The following is a 20,964-nucleotide window of genomic DNA, read 5'->3' as shown; positions in this document are numbered from 1 at the left end:
ATATATATATATAGGTGGTTATTGGGGTGGTTTTAAATTAAATTAGGTTAAGGATAGGTTAGTCATTTCAATGCTTTAGGACACCCCTTATAACTATAGGGTAGGTGGCCTAATAGGACCATGGTCCCCCCAAAAAAACCATGGTCCCCAAAAAATCGTTCAGAGCAAATGCCCAAGTATTGTAAGGTGGGTGGAGTTTTGTTACTCTCAGCCCATAAGATTTTACTACAACGAATTCACTCTATTTTCGGCCTTGGGAGTTTAGCAAGGTGACCCTTTAGGTCCCTTATTATTTGCACTCGTTTTATATCTTCTTATTGTATGATTTCTTCGCAATGCAAGCTTGACTTACAAGCGTGGTATTTAGATGATGGCACATTGGTAGGCGATACGTTGGAAGTGTCGAAGGCATTGAGCATCATTCCGTCAGATGGGACAGTAGAGGGCTTCATCAAAACATCAAGAAAACTAAGATTTTTAGGCCTGTTGTTGACCCTAGGATTTTAGCTGGTAATGTGTTTCCGGCTGACATCGGTAGGCCGTCTAGAGGGGTCAAACTGTTGGGTGAACCAGTTAGCTTAGATCTTCAGTTTTGCAGCGATTTAATTCAGGCTAGAGTGGAAAAAACAATCTATCTAATGGACACTGTGAAGAAACTACAAGATCCTCAAAGTGAGCTTCTACTGTTACGCATCTGCTCCGGGGTAGCTAGATTATATTTTGCTATAAGGACTACCAACCCTATGGATTTTCTTCAAGCTAAATCCCTTTTTGATCAATGTTTGTTTCAGTTTTTGAGACACGTGGTCACAGGAGATGACGCAGGCTTTGGACCCCTCCAACAGCGTATTGCCACCTTGCCGATGAAAGAAGGCAGTCTTGGTGTTTACACTATGGAAGATACTAGCCACTATTGTTATATCGCATCATGTTTTCAAACTAGGGATTTACAAGAGACCATGCTTAATGTGTCCTCCACTGATGTGCCTAGCAAGTGTTTCCAGCAAGCTTTGAATAGCTTCTTAGAGGTATTGGATTTTCTTCTTCTACCTTCAACCTCAATAATATTGCCCCCATCCAATGCGTTCTCTGACAGTTTTATATTTTGATGTTGTTAAGAAGAATATTTCGTCAAACCTATGTATGTCCAGTCGGGATTCTGTTTTATGGCAAAGTAACAGGATGGCTCATGCTCAGGATTTTCTTAAGGCGATTCCCATTAGTGGTTCAAATCAAAGTCTAGAACCTCGTCAATTTAGGTCCATGTTAAGATATAGATTGGCACACCTCTTTTCAGGGAATATAGTACATGCTCTAGTTGTAACAAAAGGATGGATATTTTCGGTGTCCATGATTTGCATTGCGCTAATGATGTCGGTCTCAAATTCCGTCATGACCTTGTGAGGCATGTATTTGCTGACATTTGTTATAAGGATGGTGTACATGCGAGGAAGGAGGTAGTTCTTGGTTTTTTATCGGATAACGATACTTACTTGAAACCTGCAGATATTCTTGTTCATTGTTGGGTAAACGGTCAGGATGTGTGTTTTGATGTTACTGGTGTTTCACCATTCACTGTCGGGGGAGTTCGTACTTTCATACGCGGTCATGCCATATCTAGAGCTATTAAGCATAAACGCAATAAATACCTAGACAAGTGCTCCCTTCATGGTTATGGCTTTGGTGTTTTGGCTTTCTCGACTTTGGGCGAATTGGGTGAAGAAACTATCGTTTTCTTGAAGAGTTCAAAGAATTGTATCACGAACCATGAAGTTAATTATAAGATAGGCGGTACTCTTTTTTATAGAATAGGTTTAGCTATCCAAAAGGGTGTTGGTGCCCAGCTTGTTGCCATGCTACCCACCAACTTATTGTAATTGACTTTCAAATCCTCTAAATATTGTTTTTTTTTTTGTAGGAAGAGAAAAAGCTTTACTAAAACCCAACAAAACAAAGATACGAAGGTTAATTAAACCTCTCTTTTTTTATCGGTAAAGTATAGAGGTTCACCCTACAACACATACAGGAGTTTGTTATCCCAAACACTAGAAACACAGAATTTCACTGCTAACCTAGCTAAAGTGTTCGCTGCCCCATTCATCTTACGCGGCCCATATTTACATAAAGAACTACCTAACATATAAACTTCGTTTTTACAGTCTTGAACATAAGACAAAATTGTCCAAGGGATATTGGTAACATCACCATTTAGAGCATTGACCAGTGGAAGATTTTAAGAAATGAAGATGATGTTTTGAACACACATATCACTAGCCCATTCAGTAGATTTCAAAAGGGCTTGAGCCTCTTCTTCGGTAACCAATTCTTATATTGTTGGCCAGCATTTGTCTGCTGCAAATCGACCATTGGCTCGATAGAAGACGATCCCACAACCTGCAGCAAGTGAAATTTTCCACAAGGAAGAATCCACGAACATTAAACAAGTATCAGGATGTTGATTTATTTCAGAGCAATAGAATTGATACTTATTTGATATAGTAACAACATCAAAGTAATTTTTCTAAAGACCGGCTAAGATAAAAGTTTCGTGTTTGAGTAAGAGACTTTAGCAGAACTTGAATTTTATGGATAGTTTCAACAGGGCATTGGTTATTGTTTTCCATACTGGAAATGCAACGTGCTTTCCAAATTTTCCGCAGAATAGCAATGTAAATATTAAAAGTTTTATGAAGACCAGAAGTAATATTAGCACAAACCACAGCATAGTCTAGTCCCTTAAAGAAACAAATTGTTGTATAATAGCAAACACTTGAGGATAGAAATGAAATCAGGCGACTCTAGCAAAGTCGCAATGAAAAAATAGGTGGTCAAAGGATTCAGGATGTCTACAGCAAAGTGGACAACATTCATTACCAACAATTTTAATTTTAAATAGATAATCTTTTAGAGGTAATATATCTGAACGCACTTCCAAATACACAACCTGAGTTTTGGTAATATGTCCATATGCCATAACCTGAGACATTGTTTTTGCTGATGTACAGTAGCCACACATTGATTAGTTACAAAACTTTGTAAACATATTTAGTCGAGAACTTACCATACTTGGTAAGTGACCACCTAATACAATCATCCTCGGAGTAAGAAATGCAAATGCGCTGAATTTGCACTATTTATTCAGGATAAATAATTTTGTAAGAGCAGCCTCATCTCATTCTTTTGAATAAATATCTATGAGCTGAGATACCTGAGTATAATCTTGCGAGTGGTATTCAGTTGTTCTAGCAAGATTAGGCCTATTCATGTGCACAAGGTTAAAATATTGTTTCACATACCAGGTGGCATGGGAAAACAACAAAGTGATTGAGTTGCTATCGACAGTTATTATCAACAACACTGGTGATATTATGAATATCGTTAGCGTCATAGTCTTCATCGCGCGATCCTTTCAATATCGCTGGTGATATTATGCATAACGCCCTTATACTTATTCAAATTACTTACACCTATTTTGTAACAGTTATTTTCCCCTGCTGGTTCTTATGTATACGCCCTTATACTTATTCAAATTACTTACACCTAATTCTACATATATATTTTACCAATTTCTTTATCTGATTCTCAATTTTAAATTTCATAATCATCAATGGTGAGATCCATTGAATAGAGAAATGTTATTATGATTCGGTTAATATTACAGCAATAAATTCATCAACGGAGGTTGAAACAACTTGAAGATGAGGAAGTTGAAGATAAACAACTAATCGACACTATGATGCTCGTACATTCGGGCCACATACCAAGAGTTACGGAGCCAAAAGAAGTATTTTCAAGAAGATATTCGAGGGAGGGGATTTTACCACCAGAAGCTGAAGCACACAATTATGTTCTTCCCAATTATGTGTACTCTGATCAAGATTTCCAATGTTGATTCCGCATGCCTCGGCACCTGGTGACATGAGATTTGTCGAGTAGAACCTCAATTTAATTATCAGTTTGATGCACTAAATATGAGAGGTCATAGTCCTGAACAGAAATTTACTTTGGCTCTAAGGATTCTAGGTTATGGAGAACCAACGGATGCGAACGATAAGTACCTTCGTATGGGAAAAAAAGTTGATTCACTTATCTTTCATTGTTTTGCGAAGTAGTAATAAATAATCATTTTGGTCCAACGTATTTGCGAAAATCAATCGAGGAAGATGTTAGACAAATATTGAGGGAAAATCTGGAAAGGGGATTCCCAGGGATGCTGGATAGTCTTGGCTTCATGTATTAGGTATGGCAGGGATGCCCTGTTTATTGGGACGGTCAATAAAAGGGTCATTACCTGAAACCAATTGTTACCCATGAAGCTGCTGCTTCTTATGATTGTTGGATATGACACACTTTGTTTGGTCTTCCGGGTTCACAAAAAGATATTAATGTTTGTTAGAGCATAGCTTGGTTGAACCTACCAAGCGTTGGTATGTCAAGTTTGGTTGTCATATTTTAGTATCAGAACTCATCTAGAGTCGCTTGATTAAATACTAGAATCAACTTCGTTTAGGTGAGACTAGAAAGTCTATGAATGTTGAGACATACAAGTATTACTCCAAAGACCTGAAGAATGAGAAGAAGTAATGACTGCAACGAAGACATCATCCTTCCACTTGAGATTAGTAATAATGACTCGAATTGTTTCCATTCCTAACGTATCTTTAACATGTGAAGCTATATATATATAATATTCTAGTGATTAGACTTGGTCATATCATTATGATCAAAAAGTCAAGGAATTTATTGAATTACGAAGTATAAACGCTTATCTTTTGGAACTTCTTAAATACGACATCAACATAATAGTTGTATTTAGTTACTTGATTATGTGTAAGATATAGGTGTGATTTCATCCTAGAAAACTATGTATTAATACTTTAGTTTAAGGGATAGATGTATGAAATTGGTTCATAATCAAAAGGGAAATCATGATTGGTCTGGTTCTCTATTGAATATCTTTTAGATGACCAATACAAGATGACAAGTAAAACCTATCTTAACTTATGTTTATAATTGAGGTATAACCGATCATAGCCTACAATAGGTAGCCTGTTGAATCGGTCACAAGATACTTTGTGAAGCAAGGTATAACCGGTCACAAGCTACATTGGGAAGTTAGTTGTAATCGGTCACAAGCTAACTTGGGAAGCAAAGTGTAACCAGTCACAAGCTAACCTGGGAAGTAAGGTGTAACCGATCACAAGCTACCTTTGGGAAGAATGGTGTAACAGGTCACAACCTATTTTTGGAAGCATGGTATAACCGGTTACAACTAAATTATGAATCATGGTATAACCGATCCCAATGAGTAAAAACGAATTTCCTATATTCACATATCTCTTTATGTTTTATGTGATCTTGGAATTAGGGTTTGCTGGGAGAGACTTTTAGATGTCGACATTACTTGAACATGTACATAACTCTCATCATTAATTGTACAAAGATATTCCCTGATGCTCAAGGTGATCCCATACCGAAATATTGAAAAACATTTAATTATGATTTACATAATATATGTTTTAATTACCAGCAATTAAAGCATATCCTCTGGAAAATATTATTAGTTAATTTGTTACACTAATAATAGAAGTTTTCTAAGAGAGATTTCGGAAAAATGGTTTGGTATTAATTGGAAATAGGAAAACCGAAATTAGGTACTTTAATGCATATCTTGAGAATATTTTCGGTTTTGGAATTTACTTATTTTTCAAACAACCTTGGTTTATAAATACTTGAGTTTACATTTTTTGTAATACCCCGATATTCGGCATTGGTTGGTCGGTTTGAATATAAGTAATGGTTTGTCATTTCCTAACACCGAGGCATTTTCAGCACAATTGGCTCCAGAGTTGGAAGAAATCTCTGAAGTTAAGCGTGCTCGGGTGGGAGTAATCCATGATGGGTGACCTCCCGGGAAGTTGTTGACGGATTACCGCAGCGACGCCCGTTGAAAACCCAACACTATCGGATAACCTAGTGGCAAGGTGGGGACAGTATCGGTGGATGGACGGGTCATTATATTTCTTGCAAACTATCTTAAGAGCCATGCAAACTTCATTCTTGTTGTTTCCGGTGGAGCCGTCTATCCGGAGAGGAACGTACCCTAATTAGGTGAAATCTCTTACGACTGCTCGTTTACAGACTTCTGTGGGATCAAGAAGCTCTACGAGTACCGTTGGTGGAAACTAGATAATTACATTGTTATTTTAGTTTTCTATTATTGAATTGACTGACTAACGGTTGTTGAAACTTTGATTGCACCTAGTTTGATTATTCTTGAGAGCCTTCTCTTGTGACATAAGGGCCACTCAAACTAGATCAAAGCATCGACGGGATCTTTAGAACCATTTGCGGATCTAAAAACATCTTGTGATAATCCATTGTTAACAGACTATTATGTGTGTGATCACAAGAGGATTCGAGTTGTGTTGTGCAGGTTACTGAAGGCAATCGAAGATTTGAAGACGAAGAAGATTTTCTTATTAGTTTTCGTATCTTGTGAATATAGCGCACAAACCTTGATTGATGGGATCCAACTATATCGTGTTTATCTTTGATAAACTTGATTGTCTAGTTGTGTAAGATCTGCGTCGCTTTGTAGTTACTCTTTGAGTTCTATATTGATTGATTGCAAATCTAGAAATTGATTATTCAGGTAATGAAGTTTTAGATTGATCTAACCAGACAAAGGAGTTTATTGGTTTAAACTAAAGAGCCTTTGTCAACAAATCATACATATCTTTTACCAAAGATTGATTATATTGGTTACCAAACAGATTCATTCCTTTGTTGTTTGGAATATGATTCAAATGAGTAGCTATTCATGTGCGTGACTCTATAAGTCGAAGGCGCAGGGATACTGAGGAAACTAAGTATCTAGGGGTAGTCTACTTGGTCTCAACTTTACAAAATTGGTATTAGATTTTGTATAGGAGCTTAATTATGAGAGTATCCAAAACTGGACTAGGTCCCGGAGTTTTTCTGCATTTGCGGTTTCCTTGTTAACAAAATTTTGTTGTGTCATTTACTTTGCTTCCGCATTATAATTGTCTTATTATAATAAAGTAAATTACACTCGTACGTTAATCCGAATTACTTGACATTGATCCTAAAAGTCAATCGGTTTTATTACCGTAAATATTGTCAAGTAATTATCTTGTTGTCGTATTGTCTCGACCTCGTCCATAGACAATCACACAAGGCATATATATATATATATATATATATATATATATATATATATATGACTTAATTTGTACTGTCCCGACTCTATCCATAGACGATCACTTAAGATATTGATAAGTGCATAATTCATATGATTTTAGTGTCCATTTCATACTTGTTTTGGCTATTATTCTTGCATATTTTCATATTATTACTCTTGTTTTCTCTTATTTGTCTCTAATAGGTGAATCATCCAAAAAGGAGCTACAAAGTGCTGAAAAGATCTATGAAGATATGTATTCCAAGTATCCAAGTGCCCAAGTCCAAGAGAAGTGGAAGAAATGCGACGAAAAGGAGCAAAACGCTCAAAATCAAGAGAAGGGCCAAAGACCAATCTTAACTCATTCAAATTAAGGATTTCTCATCATCATCTTGAATAGAATTGAAACATAAAAATAATGCAAAAATAATGAGGTCATTCCGACTTCGGATGAAGAAGTTGTGGCCAAAATGAGTTTTTATTTAATACCGAAGACACTAGGGTACGCGTATGGGTACGCATACCCTAGTTCCGAAAATTTCTGCTGGAATTTGAGGTACGCGTACGAGTACGCATACCTAGAAAGTAGGAAAATGTGTATAAACTCCTTGGAAGGCCTAAGGACACGTTTGGGAACGTTATTTCGTTATTTTTGGGTCGGGTTCTTGAACCAAACTAAATACGTGAAGACCAAGCAATGTAAACCAATAAATATAGGTATTAGGCCTTTCACATATCATCGTGAATCTCATATCACAAGTTCTACATCAAAAACCTAGGGTTTACCCCTTTAGGGGGAAACCACCATTACTCTTCTTCTTTGTAATATGAGTAACTAAATCCTTTGTTGATTAAGGATTAATTCAATGTTCCAAGAGTGAAGCTTTATTAATAATACAAGCCTATTTGAGGTTTGAATCATCATCGTTTGTTTTAATGATATCTAGGGTTTATGATTGATTCTTAGATTGATTTGGGTGCGCAACCAGATTAGTCTACTTATCATTCTATTGCTAGTAGTGAGTTGAGCGATCCGTAATTGTCGTGCATCTCCCACACAAGTAGAAAACATGAGACCTTGTAGAGGGATTCTTTAAATCAATCGTGTATGGAAACAACACCAGTAAGTGAACCGAGCGTACTGAGTTTAACTGTTGGGATCAAACCTAAATTCACAAACCCGAAAGCGTTCGATTGAGTTACACCTTGTAAGCATACCTCAAGGCGGCTCAGTTGAATAGAATCCAGTGACTAAGCGTACCTGTTATCCGGTGATACAAGGAGTTTAGGGGATAGCTAAGCGTACATGCTATTCTATGGTTGATGATGAATGGTTCTAACGGAAGATAGATAAGTATTTTAATCCAGCTATCGCTTGGTAACGACGAATGATTCGTTAATCATCTCTTTTCTTTACTATTGTCTTTATAATTATCTTACAACCAAACCCCCTTTGCTATTTATTTTATCTTGCTGATCAAATAACCTATCAATTACAAAGCTCTCGGTGGGAACGATCTCTTACTACCGCTATATTACCAGTTAATTAGTGGGAAATATATTTATTAATTTGTTGCATTAACGACATGCATCAAATTTTGGCGCCGCTGCCTGGGAGTAGTCGCTAACTGATTTTTTATTTGTTTAGCTTGTTTTTCTTTTGTTTTTTTTTTAGATTTTTATTTTTATTTTCTCTTTCTTGTGAGTCATCATGTTTCCTTACGGATATAACATGTATGGAGCACAAGATCAGACATATAATAGTAGTAATCAATATGGTTTTCAACCTCATTCATATGACAACTACCAACCATCCTATGGGTATAATCAAAACCAATCTTTTGGGCATGATCAATATCTTACGGAACCTTATGGATATTCACATACATATCAACAACCTTATGACGGGTATGTAAGTGAACAATCACACGGATGGGAGGATAATTATGCTATTAATAAGAAAATCTCTAGTTTTGCAGAATCGTGTCTTAAACTGTTAAAACGGGGGCTCCAAACCATGGAACAGAAAACACATGAGAAACTCCAAGAAATTCAAAGGAATGTGGACAACTTAAAGATACAAATTGCTCAACTCAGGGAGACAAGGAACGAAGAAGAAGTTTGGCCTCAAAACCAAATTAATTCTGAAATTCTTAACGAAGACAACAAGTATTTTGAAGATGAGCAACCTTGGAAAGTCCACATAACAATGATGAAGTTATTCCAAATCCGGATCGTAATAAATATCATTCGTCTATTCAAAAGGAGGAGCCTTGGTATGAGCGAACCATTGTTATGAACGGTGTGACATACTCAAATGCATATCAACGTTACAATGAATATCTGGATTACAATGTTTTTAGGCCGGTTGATTTGCAAGAAGTAGACCCGATTTTCTCTTTATCGGAGACTCATAAGGAATACCCTAGGATTTGCACCAATGAACTAGAATTTTTCTGGGAGGATTCCGATTCCGATGACGAGGCTGTTAAAGAGATTGAGAATGAAACCAAATTGATTGATTTCGTGGAAGACCCAATTGAGCTAGATAATAATAGTTCGATAGAGGACCACGATATACTTGAGGAAAATAATTCATTGTTAATTGCGAATGAGGATCCGAAACAAGATTTATCTAATCCTTTGCATAATTATATATCTATTGATCCTTTTCCTCTAATCGAAGTAGATTCTAAAAGAGTTGATAACCTAACTTTTAAGAAAATACCTCACTTAGGATTGGAGTTGTGTGCTTCCAAAGTTTTAACAGATTATTTTACTTCTAAGTATTCACCACTTTATGTATTTGATTCGAGTATTGTGCAGGTTCACCAAGCCGAGGAATCTTTTAAAGTTCTCGAATTCTATGTTCTATATCCACTTTTGAGTGTAGAAAGGACTAAGTGTGGGGGAAACTTCAATAAAGTGACAGCTTCAATATTTATGTTTTGTGCTAATGTTTTTGTGAAGCTATTATTTGAATTGCAGATTGTTATTTGGAAGGATTACCAAATTTGCAGATTACTTGTGTACGGACGATAACAATAACGTCGGGCTGACGACGTTAAACCAAGCGCTTCATGGGAGGCAACCCATCGGTTTTGTATCTCTTTCCCTTTTGTTTTTAATTTTCTTAGTTTTTCATATTATATCTTGCATTCCCATCTTAGATTTTACAAAGTCCTATATCTATAATGAAAGTTTTGACGAAACTATTTTCGTCAGAAAAATTCTGACTGCGTACTAGTTACGAAAAAAACTCTTGAGACTTCATACGGAGTCCGATTTGAGTGATTGACCCCAAGTTTTAAAGAGGACAGACTCACCTTTCTTTTACAAAAAGAAAATCTGAATTTGGAGTCTCTTAAGTGGAGCGGAAGTCCTGGACATTTGAGTTTCGGTATTTTCCAGAACTTTTTCAGATTGCATGTCAGTCAGTCCGGAGGCCATAAAAGTCATGCCATTTATCAAAATACTGTGCCTTTTTGACACGTTATAGAAAAGACGTACGCGAACAACTTTTGTTTAGGATGTTTTTCCTAGTTCCCTAGTCCCTACCCATTTGTACAGTTTTCGAGTTTTTCAGGGTTGTTATGTCAGAAATCAGAATTTTTGGTTTTGAACATTGAGGACAATGCTGAGTTTAAGTGTGGGGGAGTAGTTAAGCATGTTTGATTTGCATATAAAATAAATAAATAATACTCTTTGATTTCTTGCATTCTTGAGACTTCATCTTTTGGAGTTAATTATGAGGTATTTAGGATGCCACTCTAAACCTCTTAAGGTTGAAACAGTTCTTCAAGCTATACATTAAGTTCCATTTATTTCAATCCTTAAATATATACGTTCATAATTGAATGCGAAACTAAGCTATGGTAGTCATTTGAAAGATTTGTCCTCGCAATTAATCATTACTGAATCACTTTCTTTTTATTTTTGCAGTTTTATGTTTCTCTAAAGTGATTTGGTAGGATCCTGATACTACCGTGGACGTTGTAGCAAGGTAATCATTGGTTGAGCATATAAATGCCCCATAGAAAATTGTCTAACACTCATGAAGAGTGAGTCGGGGAAAAAAAAGATAAAAAAAATAACATTATATAAGGCTCCTCTTCATTTATCGACACTAATAAATGATAGGTCCGGAATTGCGGAGTAATCATAGTCGATGAAACAAAAACCATATCATCATTATATAGCAAGTCAAAAAGACTATTGATGAGGTTCTTGACACTTAGATAGCAGTATGTGTGAAACGTTGTCCCTGTCTCCGTCTCCTAAGCAAGCGTGGAACGCAGGATCCAAGGCAATTATCATGTACTTGCTGAAAAGGAACATGCGCTTAGAGTATCTAATCATGTGGTTGAGTTAAATGGGTGCTTCTCTCAACTAGTGCGCTATAAATAAGAATCCTTTGACGACATTCATACAAGTATTGTGGGTAACATCTTTCACTTTAGTCAACATTTGCACACTTCACTTTTCCATTTCCATTCTCTTATATATCCATGTGATTTCAGTACGCGAGTGTTGTGACAAACGTTGCAACAAGTACGATGAATATCTTAGTAGAATTTTGCAATCAGGTTGAATAGCACACTTAAGTAAATACTTATGTGTGATGATTGGAATGTATGTGGGATGTTTGCAGCTAAAGAACTTATGCAAGCTAATTATTTAGCTATTACTTTGTGTTTATCTTTAGTAGTTCTTCCAAGGTGAGAGATTGGAGTAGGTTTTGTGGGTATATCTCTTGTAAGCCCTCACGATACTATAACTCGTCCACTAGGGACACCTAGGGGTTTAATGGCCTGTTATTCATGCTAAGAGCAACTGTATCCTCACGAGATGGAGTTTTTGTATTTAGGATTAGTTTTATATATTTTTCTCGAGGACTTGCAAAATCTAAGTGTGGGGGAATTTGATAAGTGCATAATTCATATGATTTTAATGTCCATTCCATACTTGTTTTAGCTATTATTCTTGCATATTTTCTTATTATTACTCTTGTTTTCTCTTATTTGTCTCTAATAGGTGAATCATCCAAAAAGGAGTTACAAAGTGCTGAAAAGATCTATAAAAATAAGTATTCCAAGTGCCCAAGTCCAATAGAAGTGGAAGAAATGCGACGAAAAGAAGCAAAACGCTCAAAACCAAGAGAAGGGCCAAAGACCGATCTTAACTCTTTCAAATTAAGGATTTTTCATCATCATCTTGAATAGAACTGAAAGATAAAAATAATGCAAAAAGAATTAGGTCATTCCGAGTTCGGATGAAGAAGTTGTGGCAAAAACGAGTTTTTATTGAATACCGAAGACACTAGGGTACGCGTACGGGTACGCATACCTAGCAAGTAGGAAAACGTGTATAAACTCCTTGGAAGGCCTAAGGGCACGTTTGGGAACGTTATTTCGTTGTTTTTGGGCCGGGTTCTTGAATCGAACTAAATACGTGAAGACCAAACAATATAAACCTATAAAATAGGTATTAGGCCTTTCACATATCATCGTGAATCTCATATCACAAGTTCTACATCAAAAACCTAGGGTTTACCCCTTTAGGGGGAAACCACCATTACTCTTATCTTTGTAATATGAGTAACTAAATCCTTTGTTGATTAAGGATGAATTCAATGTTCCAAGAGTGAAGATTTATTAATAATACAAGTCTATTTGAGGTTTTAATCATTGTCATTTGTTTTCATTATATCTAGGGTTTATGATTGATTCTTAGATTGATTTGGGTGCGCAACCAGATTAGTCTATTTATCATTCTATTGCTAGTAGTGAGTTGAGCGATCCGTAATTGTCGTGCATCTCCTACACAAGTAGAAAACATGAGACCTTGCAGAGGGATTCTGTAAAGCAATCGTGTGTGGAAACAACACCAGTAAGTGAACCGAGCGTACTGAGTTTCACTTCTGGGATCAAACCTAAATTCACAAACCCTAAAGCGTTCGATTGAGTTACACCTTGTAAGCGTACCTCAAGGCGGCTCAGTTGAACAGAGTCCAGTGACTAAGCGTACCTGTTATCCGGTGATACAACGATTTTTGGGGATAGCTAAGCATACCTGCTATTCTACGGTTGGTGATGAATGGTTCTAGCGGAAGATAGATAAGTATTTCAATCCAGCTATCGCTTGGTAACGGCGAAGGATTCATTAATCATCTCTTTTCTTTACTATTGTCTTTATAATTATCTTACAACCAAACCCCCTTTGTTAATTATTTTATCTTGCTGATCAAATAACCTATCGATTACACAGCTCTGGGAACGATCTCTTACTATCGCTATATTACCAGTTAATTAGTGAGAAATATATTTATTAATTTTTTGCATTAGTGACACGTATCAGATATCAGACTTATAAGTTGATATTTAAAAGATTGTGGTGTATTTGAGTACCCTCGTCTTTTCAATTGGTATATGAGAAGGAAAAAATGAAAAGATTTAACAATGTGTGTTTGGTGCGATCCAATCTATACGACATAAGTCTACAAAGAGGTAAAGTAAAACTTAAAATGGAATCAATTAAGGTATCACAAGATTTTGGAAAATTAATTTATGTATTTAATTTTAGCAAGTGTTTAAAAGGATCTTCGTCCTCAAGTTCTACTTGCTCTTCTGAAAATATGTCTGAGTATTCTCAAGAAGAGGTTAAGTTAAGCCATGTATTCACAATCAATGATTCAGACTCCAAAAAATCTCTTCATGATAACAGAGAATACATTGATTACATGAACATAGAAACACCACAACTAAAAGAACTGAGTGAACAATTTCTCTCATGTGCAACTGAACTTACTCTTGCACTATAAAGTGAAGGAAAGCTTCTAGAAGACATGCGCAGTATGCAAGCTGAAATGAGAAACTTGTTCTTGATCTCACCACCTTGAAAGCAGAAGTAGTCTCTCTCAAGAATACACCTTCCTTGAAGATTCAATCCTTAGAAGAGAAACTTAGTAAAAACATTGATCAAGAAAAGAGGACTGAGCTCATAAGAATATCATATTTAGACAGATACAATGCATTAAAAATCTCATATGATTATGAGATTAAGACAGTTTCCAAACTTTTCAAAAGGCTAAAAGATGAAAATCAAACTTTGATGTCAAAAAATCAACCGGTATTACCCTATCCGGATAAATTCCAACAGGTCTGATTTAACTTATTCCTCAAAAAGGAAAAAGCTTAAGATTGAAGGCTCTCGGAAGAGATTTTTCATCTTCTAAAGAAGCTTCTATACTCTCGGGTGATTCTAAGATGAGCTACTCACATCAGAGTATTCCACAAACATCATTACGAAGGATGTTTGTATTCTAGAATTAAAGGTCATGTTTTAAGATATTGTCAACAATCAATTTGTTCAAGCTCTAAAAGAATAACTTCTAATCAAAGTTGTAACAAGAGACCTTTTTCGGAAAAACTCATATATAACTCTGGTTTTCCCAGATTAAAGAGTTCACATAAAAATCCTCAGAAGGGTTTCAAAGCGTAGTACATCACAATAGGAAAGGGAATCTCAAGACTTGTAACTCATGGAGACAGGTACCAAAGAACACAGTAGAACCAAACAGAAAGGAATTGGTCATTATTGACTGATTTTGACCAGGTCAATGTTGACTGGTAGTAATTTTTTTGTTGTTACAAAAAAATTCGTAATGGCTTGAACTTTTTTCAACCTGACACGTAGTAACGACTTTGGCTTGTTACTAATGTGCTACGTAGTAACGGTTCTTGCCCGTTACGACCACGTTGTTACGAAAAATTCGTAACGGCTTCGGTCTGTTACTACATGGCAATTCGTAATGTCTTAACTCCACTGTGAACGCCGTTACAACCCGAAATTCGTAATGGCTACATTTCCGTTACGAAAATTTTGTACCACTTTTGTAACTGGTAAAAGTCGTTACAACCCCGATTCTTAACGGTTTAGACCTGTTTCTAATCCAGAAATTTGGCGTAATGTCCAGTCCATCACTACATAAGGTATTTCCTACATATCTTGATGGTAGTATTTTCTATGATAAGTTTGGTTCATCCTACAAGAGAATTAAAGTCTCCAAGAGAACAGACAAAGGAAAATTCTCCACAACTATTGAAGAGAATAGTATGTGTCACCTAGATACTTAGTATCTTGATTATGTACACTTACACAAAAGTGCTCAAACTTTTGTTTGATGTGTTTGGTGTGTATAACATAATAGTCAAAAACTTGTGAGATATATGGAAGATATTCACAAGAAGGCACTCTCTTAAAACTCTAAATACAAAGAAAAATTCGGTTCCTTTATATTAAAAGAAAATATTTTTGACTTCCATAATCAGTGACCAAGTTTTTAGAAACTATTGTTATTTATAGATTCAGTAATATATTGTACCTCTTGAGGAGAAATCTTGTATATTCCTTTAAGAACAAGAATTATGTACAATACAGATTACCATGCAAAACTCTCAAAGGTTTCCGAAAGGTATGCTGAAGTAATGGCCTTTGATCCTTTTGTATACTTCAACTCCAATGGTGTAGATGGAAACAAAGTCACCTCTTGCAACAATATTGATCCATCATTTCCATGACCGATTATGAAAAAGAGTTACACAAAGTGGCACGTACCTGTGCAGAAACAAAATTAGAGGTCATGATGTTGAAGCGTTCTATTGAGATATCTCTACTTGTTCAAGCTCATCTTGTCAAACAACAAGAAATTCTTCTAAACAGATTAAATGAGGGAGAACCTAATCTGCTCAGGGTTGAGGAATTATTCTTTGATCAAGGATCTTTTCAAGAAAATCGAAGAATTATTCATATTAAGCGAAGAAGATCGCAACATCATAAAGAGATTTGATCTTCAAATCTTTTCTATTTAGGAATAGACTATTCAAATTGTTGATTTATTTCGATATTTTGTATAAGGTCTATTCGAATAAAACTATCAATTATTTATGAATGAATAAAATTTTATTTTATAATCCTTGTTTCATTATTTGATAGTTCCGATTGCATATCCTGTGTGAATGATTATATTTTATTCTAATTGCTTTCGGTTTATGAGATGTTAGTTTCGGTTTTTATTAACCTTTTCTTCGATCTCATATTTTAGTAGCCCTTATGCTTATGTGTCTTTTTGATTTAGCGGGATTAAGTTCTAGCCCTTGTTGGTAGGCTTTATCAAAGGATCATAAGGTGATACGATTAAAACTCATGTGTGAAAAGTCACAATATGTTGATATCAATTCATGTTTACATAAGTTGTGTTTAGCATAACATATGGGTTTTGGGTTTAAACTTTGGTCAGTTTCATCTACCATTGGTCGGCATGGTAGTGGTTTACAATAATGACGACTAAAATATAGTCGGTTAGGTCGTAATGTTCTTAACCTGATGACCCTGGTAACTGCATCATTTCTGCTGTCAGGGTCGGCAGTCTACCAGTTTGCAACCTTACTGACTCTAGTTTAATCGTCACTGTAACTGAACAAACCATTCATTCAACACCTTGCCGGCTGAATTATTGAAACTTAACATAACTAAACAAACCATTCATTCAACAACTAGGAATACAACATTTTTCCAAAATAAAAAAACATATGTCCAAACAACCTTAAAGAAACATTTATCCAACCAACCTTAACATATTTTCTAACACATAAAGAAACAAACTAGAAATTTATTCATGCACTTCCACGAACACCACCACGACCCAGTTTAGTATTTTTGCTTCTTTGGCTACCACTTACACGGTTACGAGGCCTCTTTAGTTCAGCATTAGCTCGTTGGAACATTTCAGTGGAATTTTCGTTGTCAAAATTCTTAGCATAGTAAATGTTCTTAGTTTGCTCTTCAAACGACAAAGGCTCTCCTCTATCTCTCGCGCAACACATCATCTTCATAAGGTTCTTTAAGTGGTCCTTCTATTTTCAACTAAACAAAAAATAATTAATAAACTGATTAGATAATTGAATCTTAAAGCAATAAAAGCAACTCTAAAATACTTACAAGGTTCTTAAGACCTGTTGTTGGATCATTGTTAGAGCATATCTCGGTCGAACCCACCAAGCGTTGGTATGTCAAGTTTGGTTGTCATATTTTAGTGAACCAAAACTCATTTAAAGAGTCGCTTGATTATCTACTAGAGTCAACTTCGTATAGGTTAGCTTGAAAGTTATTAGGATATGAGACATACAAGTATTACTTGAAGACTTGAAGAATGTGAAGAAGTAAAGAGATACAACGACGACATCATCCTTCCTCTTGAGGTTAGTAAGATTTTGACTTGAACTGTTTCATTCCTTACGTATCTTTCAAGTCGTTCTACATTGAAAACATAACTGCGAAGCTGTGAACGATTATACTCTAGTTAGACGTAGTATTAAGGAATTATAATACGAAGTATAACACCTATCTTTTGAACTTTGTATATAATACATCGACATAATCGTATGAATGCTATTGTGATTATGTGTATGGGTATGGGTGAAGATTTCGTCCTAGGAAACAATGTTTACATTCGTTTAAAGGAAGTACAATTCATAAACTTGTTTTATGAATCGAAAGGGAAATCACTAGGCTTATTGGTATTGTTATTCGTTGCAAATCTTTGGATTACCAATATGTGTGTTTAATATAACCGCTCATAACTTGTTTGTATATTGGTAAAACTATTCACAATGCCTGACTTATGTATCAGTATGACTTTTATTAGTGAAACCAATCTTTAGTAATCACCTGAGATGGTATGATCGATATTTGTAATTGGTGTGACCATTTCTAGTCATTGGGTAACCGATCCTAGAAGTTGGTAGGACTAATCACAAGATGTGTAATCGATCCTTGTAGTAGGTTAACAAGTTTTAGTAATTTGTGTAATCGATCCTATAACTTGTGCAACCGATCATAAGTACTTAGTTAACAAAGTTTTGAAAATTATTGTGACCAATCCTAGTAGCCATTTGGAGGTAGAAACGAACCTTGTTTGGTAGAACCATTAAACCAATGATTGGTGGTTGAATATTTTTGATCAATCACATAGTTCTTGGAAATCGGATGAACCAATTCTAAACTCGTTTGGAAGTGTGGCAAATCGGTTCCAAGATTGTAAATATGAAAAAGGATTTACAAAGTAAAGATGTCGACATACTTTAAACACGTGCGATAATTCTTATCTATTATTGTTCAAAGATATTCCTTCATAACTAAAGGAGAATCACAGATCGAAATAAATTGAGAATCTTTTAATTAAGGTTTTTAGTTTTATATGCTTTTAATTTCCAGCAATTAAATGCACATCTTTATAAAATAAAAATTTGTAATGTGCATTTACTAATTGGAGATTTTCTACTGAGATTTCGGTCAATATTTGGACAGAGCATTTCCAGGAATTATGAAAACCGTTTTTGGCTTTATTGCATATCTTTGAGAATATTCGGTTTTGGAAATTCCTTGGTATCGAAACTTAAATATTGAAGTTTTCATTTCGAGCAAACTAATCCTCAGAGCCAGCAAAACTACCTAGTTGTGTTATTACCGGTGGAGCAGTCTATTCGGAGAGGAAAGTACCCTAATTAGTCGAAATTTCTTATGACCGCTCATTTTAAAGACTTCTTTGGGATTGAGATGCTTTACGAGTATCGTTGGTGGGAAACTAGATAATTGCAGTTTATTATTAGTTTTTAATTGATTTGATTGACTAACGGTTGTTGAACTTTGATTGCACCTAGTTTGTTTATGCTTGAGTATCTTCTCTTCTGATATAAGATTCACTCAAACTAGATCGAAGTATCAACGGGGATCTTTAGACTGTTTGTAGATCTAAAGATGTCTTGTGATAATCCATCGTTAACAGACTCCGCTCTGTGTGTGATTGATCACAAGAGATTCAAGTTGTTTGTGTGCAGGTGTTTATTGAAGATCTAAGAAGATTTGAAGAAAAAAAAGTTTTCTTATTTGAGTTCATAATCTTTGGTGTGCACAAAACTTGATCGGCTGGGGATCCAACTATAATCGGTTTATCTTTTGATAGATTGGATTGATTAGTTGTGTAGATCGTCATCAGTATTTAGTATCTTGATCAGATCCTATTATTGATTGCATAGTATAAACAACTACTTTGGTAGTTGTTGAATAGGTTGATCTAAAAACCCGACAAAGGAGTTTATAAGGATAAACGGGAGAGCCTTTTGTCAAACTCATATCACTTGTTTGAAAAGAGTTGTTACCGAACATATTCATTGTTCCTTTACTTTTTGGAATACGAACCAAAGGAATTGTTCCAAGTGCGTGACTTATTGCAGGTTGGAGGCGCAGGGATACCGAGGGAACTAGGTTTAGATTTTGAGAGTATAACGGCTTAATTCTGAGAGTATTCAATTCTGGACAAGGTCCCGTGGTTTTTCTGCATTTTCGGTTTCCTCGTTAACAAAATCTTGCTGTGTATTTTACTTTTCTATTTCCGCAATTATAATTGTTTTTATTATAATTAGGAGTAAAATACACAAACGTTAATTCCTAATTACTTGATAGCAATCCTATAGTGTTTGGTTAAGTCTGAACCTAATATCAAGTAATCATACTTCTTTGTTGTATTGTCTCGATCTTGAATCCATAGTCAATCACACAAGTTATCTTGTTGTCGTATTGTCTTGATCTTGTATCCATAGACAATCACACGAATTGTGAACCGATTAGTTGTATTGTCTCGACTCAGTCCATATACAATCACTTTCAGAGAAAGGACTTATAGGTGGAAAAGTTTTAGATTGAGGTATATTTAGGTACCCTCGTCTTTTCATTTCGCGGTGTTCTTCTTCTTACGAGCCGGTTGTTAAACAATTTCTTCCCTAATCACAGTAGGACGAGCAAAACCGGAGTACAACAACATGTAATTCTCATGAGCTTCCTGACTTCGGTCACCTCATCCAAAATACTCAAATCAACTCTATGATCACGTCTTTCATCTCAATAAGAAATCTATGGTGGTGGAGCGTAAAAGATGTTAATAGTCTTTTGGGACGTGCTGCACTCCTCTCTTACCACTTTATAAAATGCTTCATCATCGGGATGGGGTTCTTCTTGGACGTAACCAATTTGTCGCATTACCCGGTATGGATCGTACATTGAAAATCCCTGGGGGTAAAACAAGGGACCATAGTAAAATGCAACATAATTTCTCCTTATGATTATTCTATATTTTCTATCGTCTCAATACAGATTGAAGATTACCTCATCCGCAGTTATTTTGTCCAAGGCAGCTCACATGTTGATAAGCTTCCCTGGCATATCCTTCTTCTGACAACCAGTAAAAGTGTACTTGCGTCATCTTGTCTTGTTCTTCGAAAGATCAACATTGACTTTGATGTTGAGATTGGATTTCACCAAGAACGGGAAATGCTCGTATATCCAGATCTATGCAAACACAAGGTATAGTAAGAATCTCATCTTACAAGCATTTTGAGAATATAAATTAATGGTTTGGACAATTGAATTACCTAGAAGAGACTTAGATTCCTGTTAACTTGCTTGACTAGATCCCTTGAAGCTTTTGTCAACTCTGCATTTAAAAAGCCAACCCCTGAAGTACCCCATGATACCTCTATGCATCTCATCAAGGGGATGCAATAGTTGAAGATACTTGGCGTCGACCAAGTTTCTGGAATTGTCGGGGAAGATACAATTGGCCAAGACGTATAGAAAATAAGTTGACGCAGTAACATTAATTCTCACCAAGTCCACACTTCCTTCCTTATCAAAGATTTTCTGGG

Source organism: Papaver somniferum, unplaced genomic scaffold (assembly GCF_003573695.1).
Source record: "Papaver somniferum cultivar HN1 unplaced genomic scaffold, ASM357369v1 unplaced-scaffold_18, whole genome shotgun sequence".
Classification (NCBI taxonomy): Eukaryota; Viridiplantae; Streptophyta; class Magnoliopsida; order Ranunculales; family Papaveraceae; genus Papaver; species Papaver somniferum.
This window is presented reverse-complemented; position numbering follows the sequence as displayed.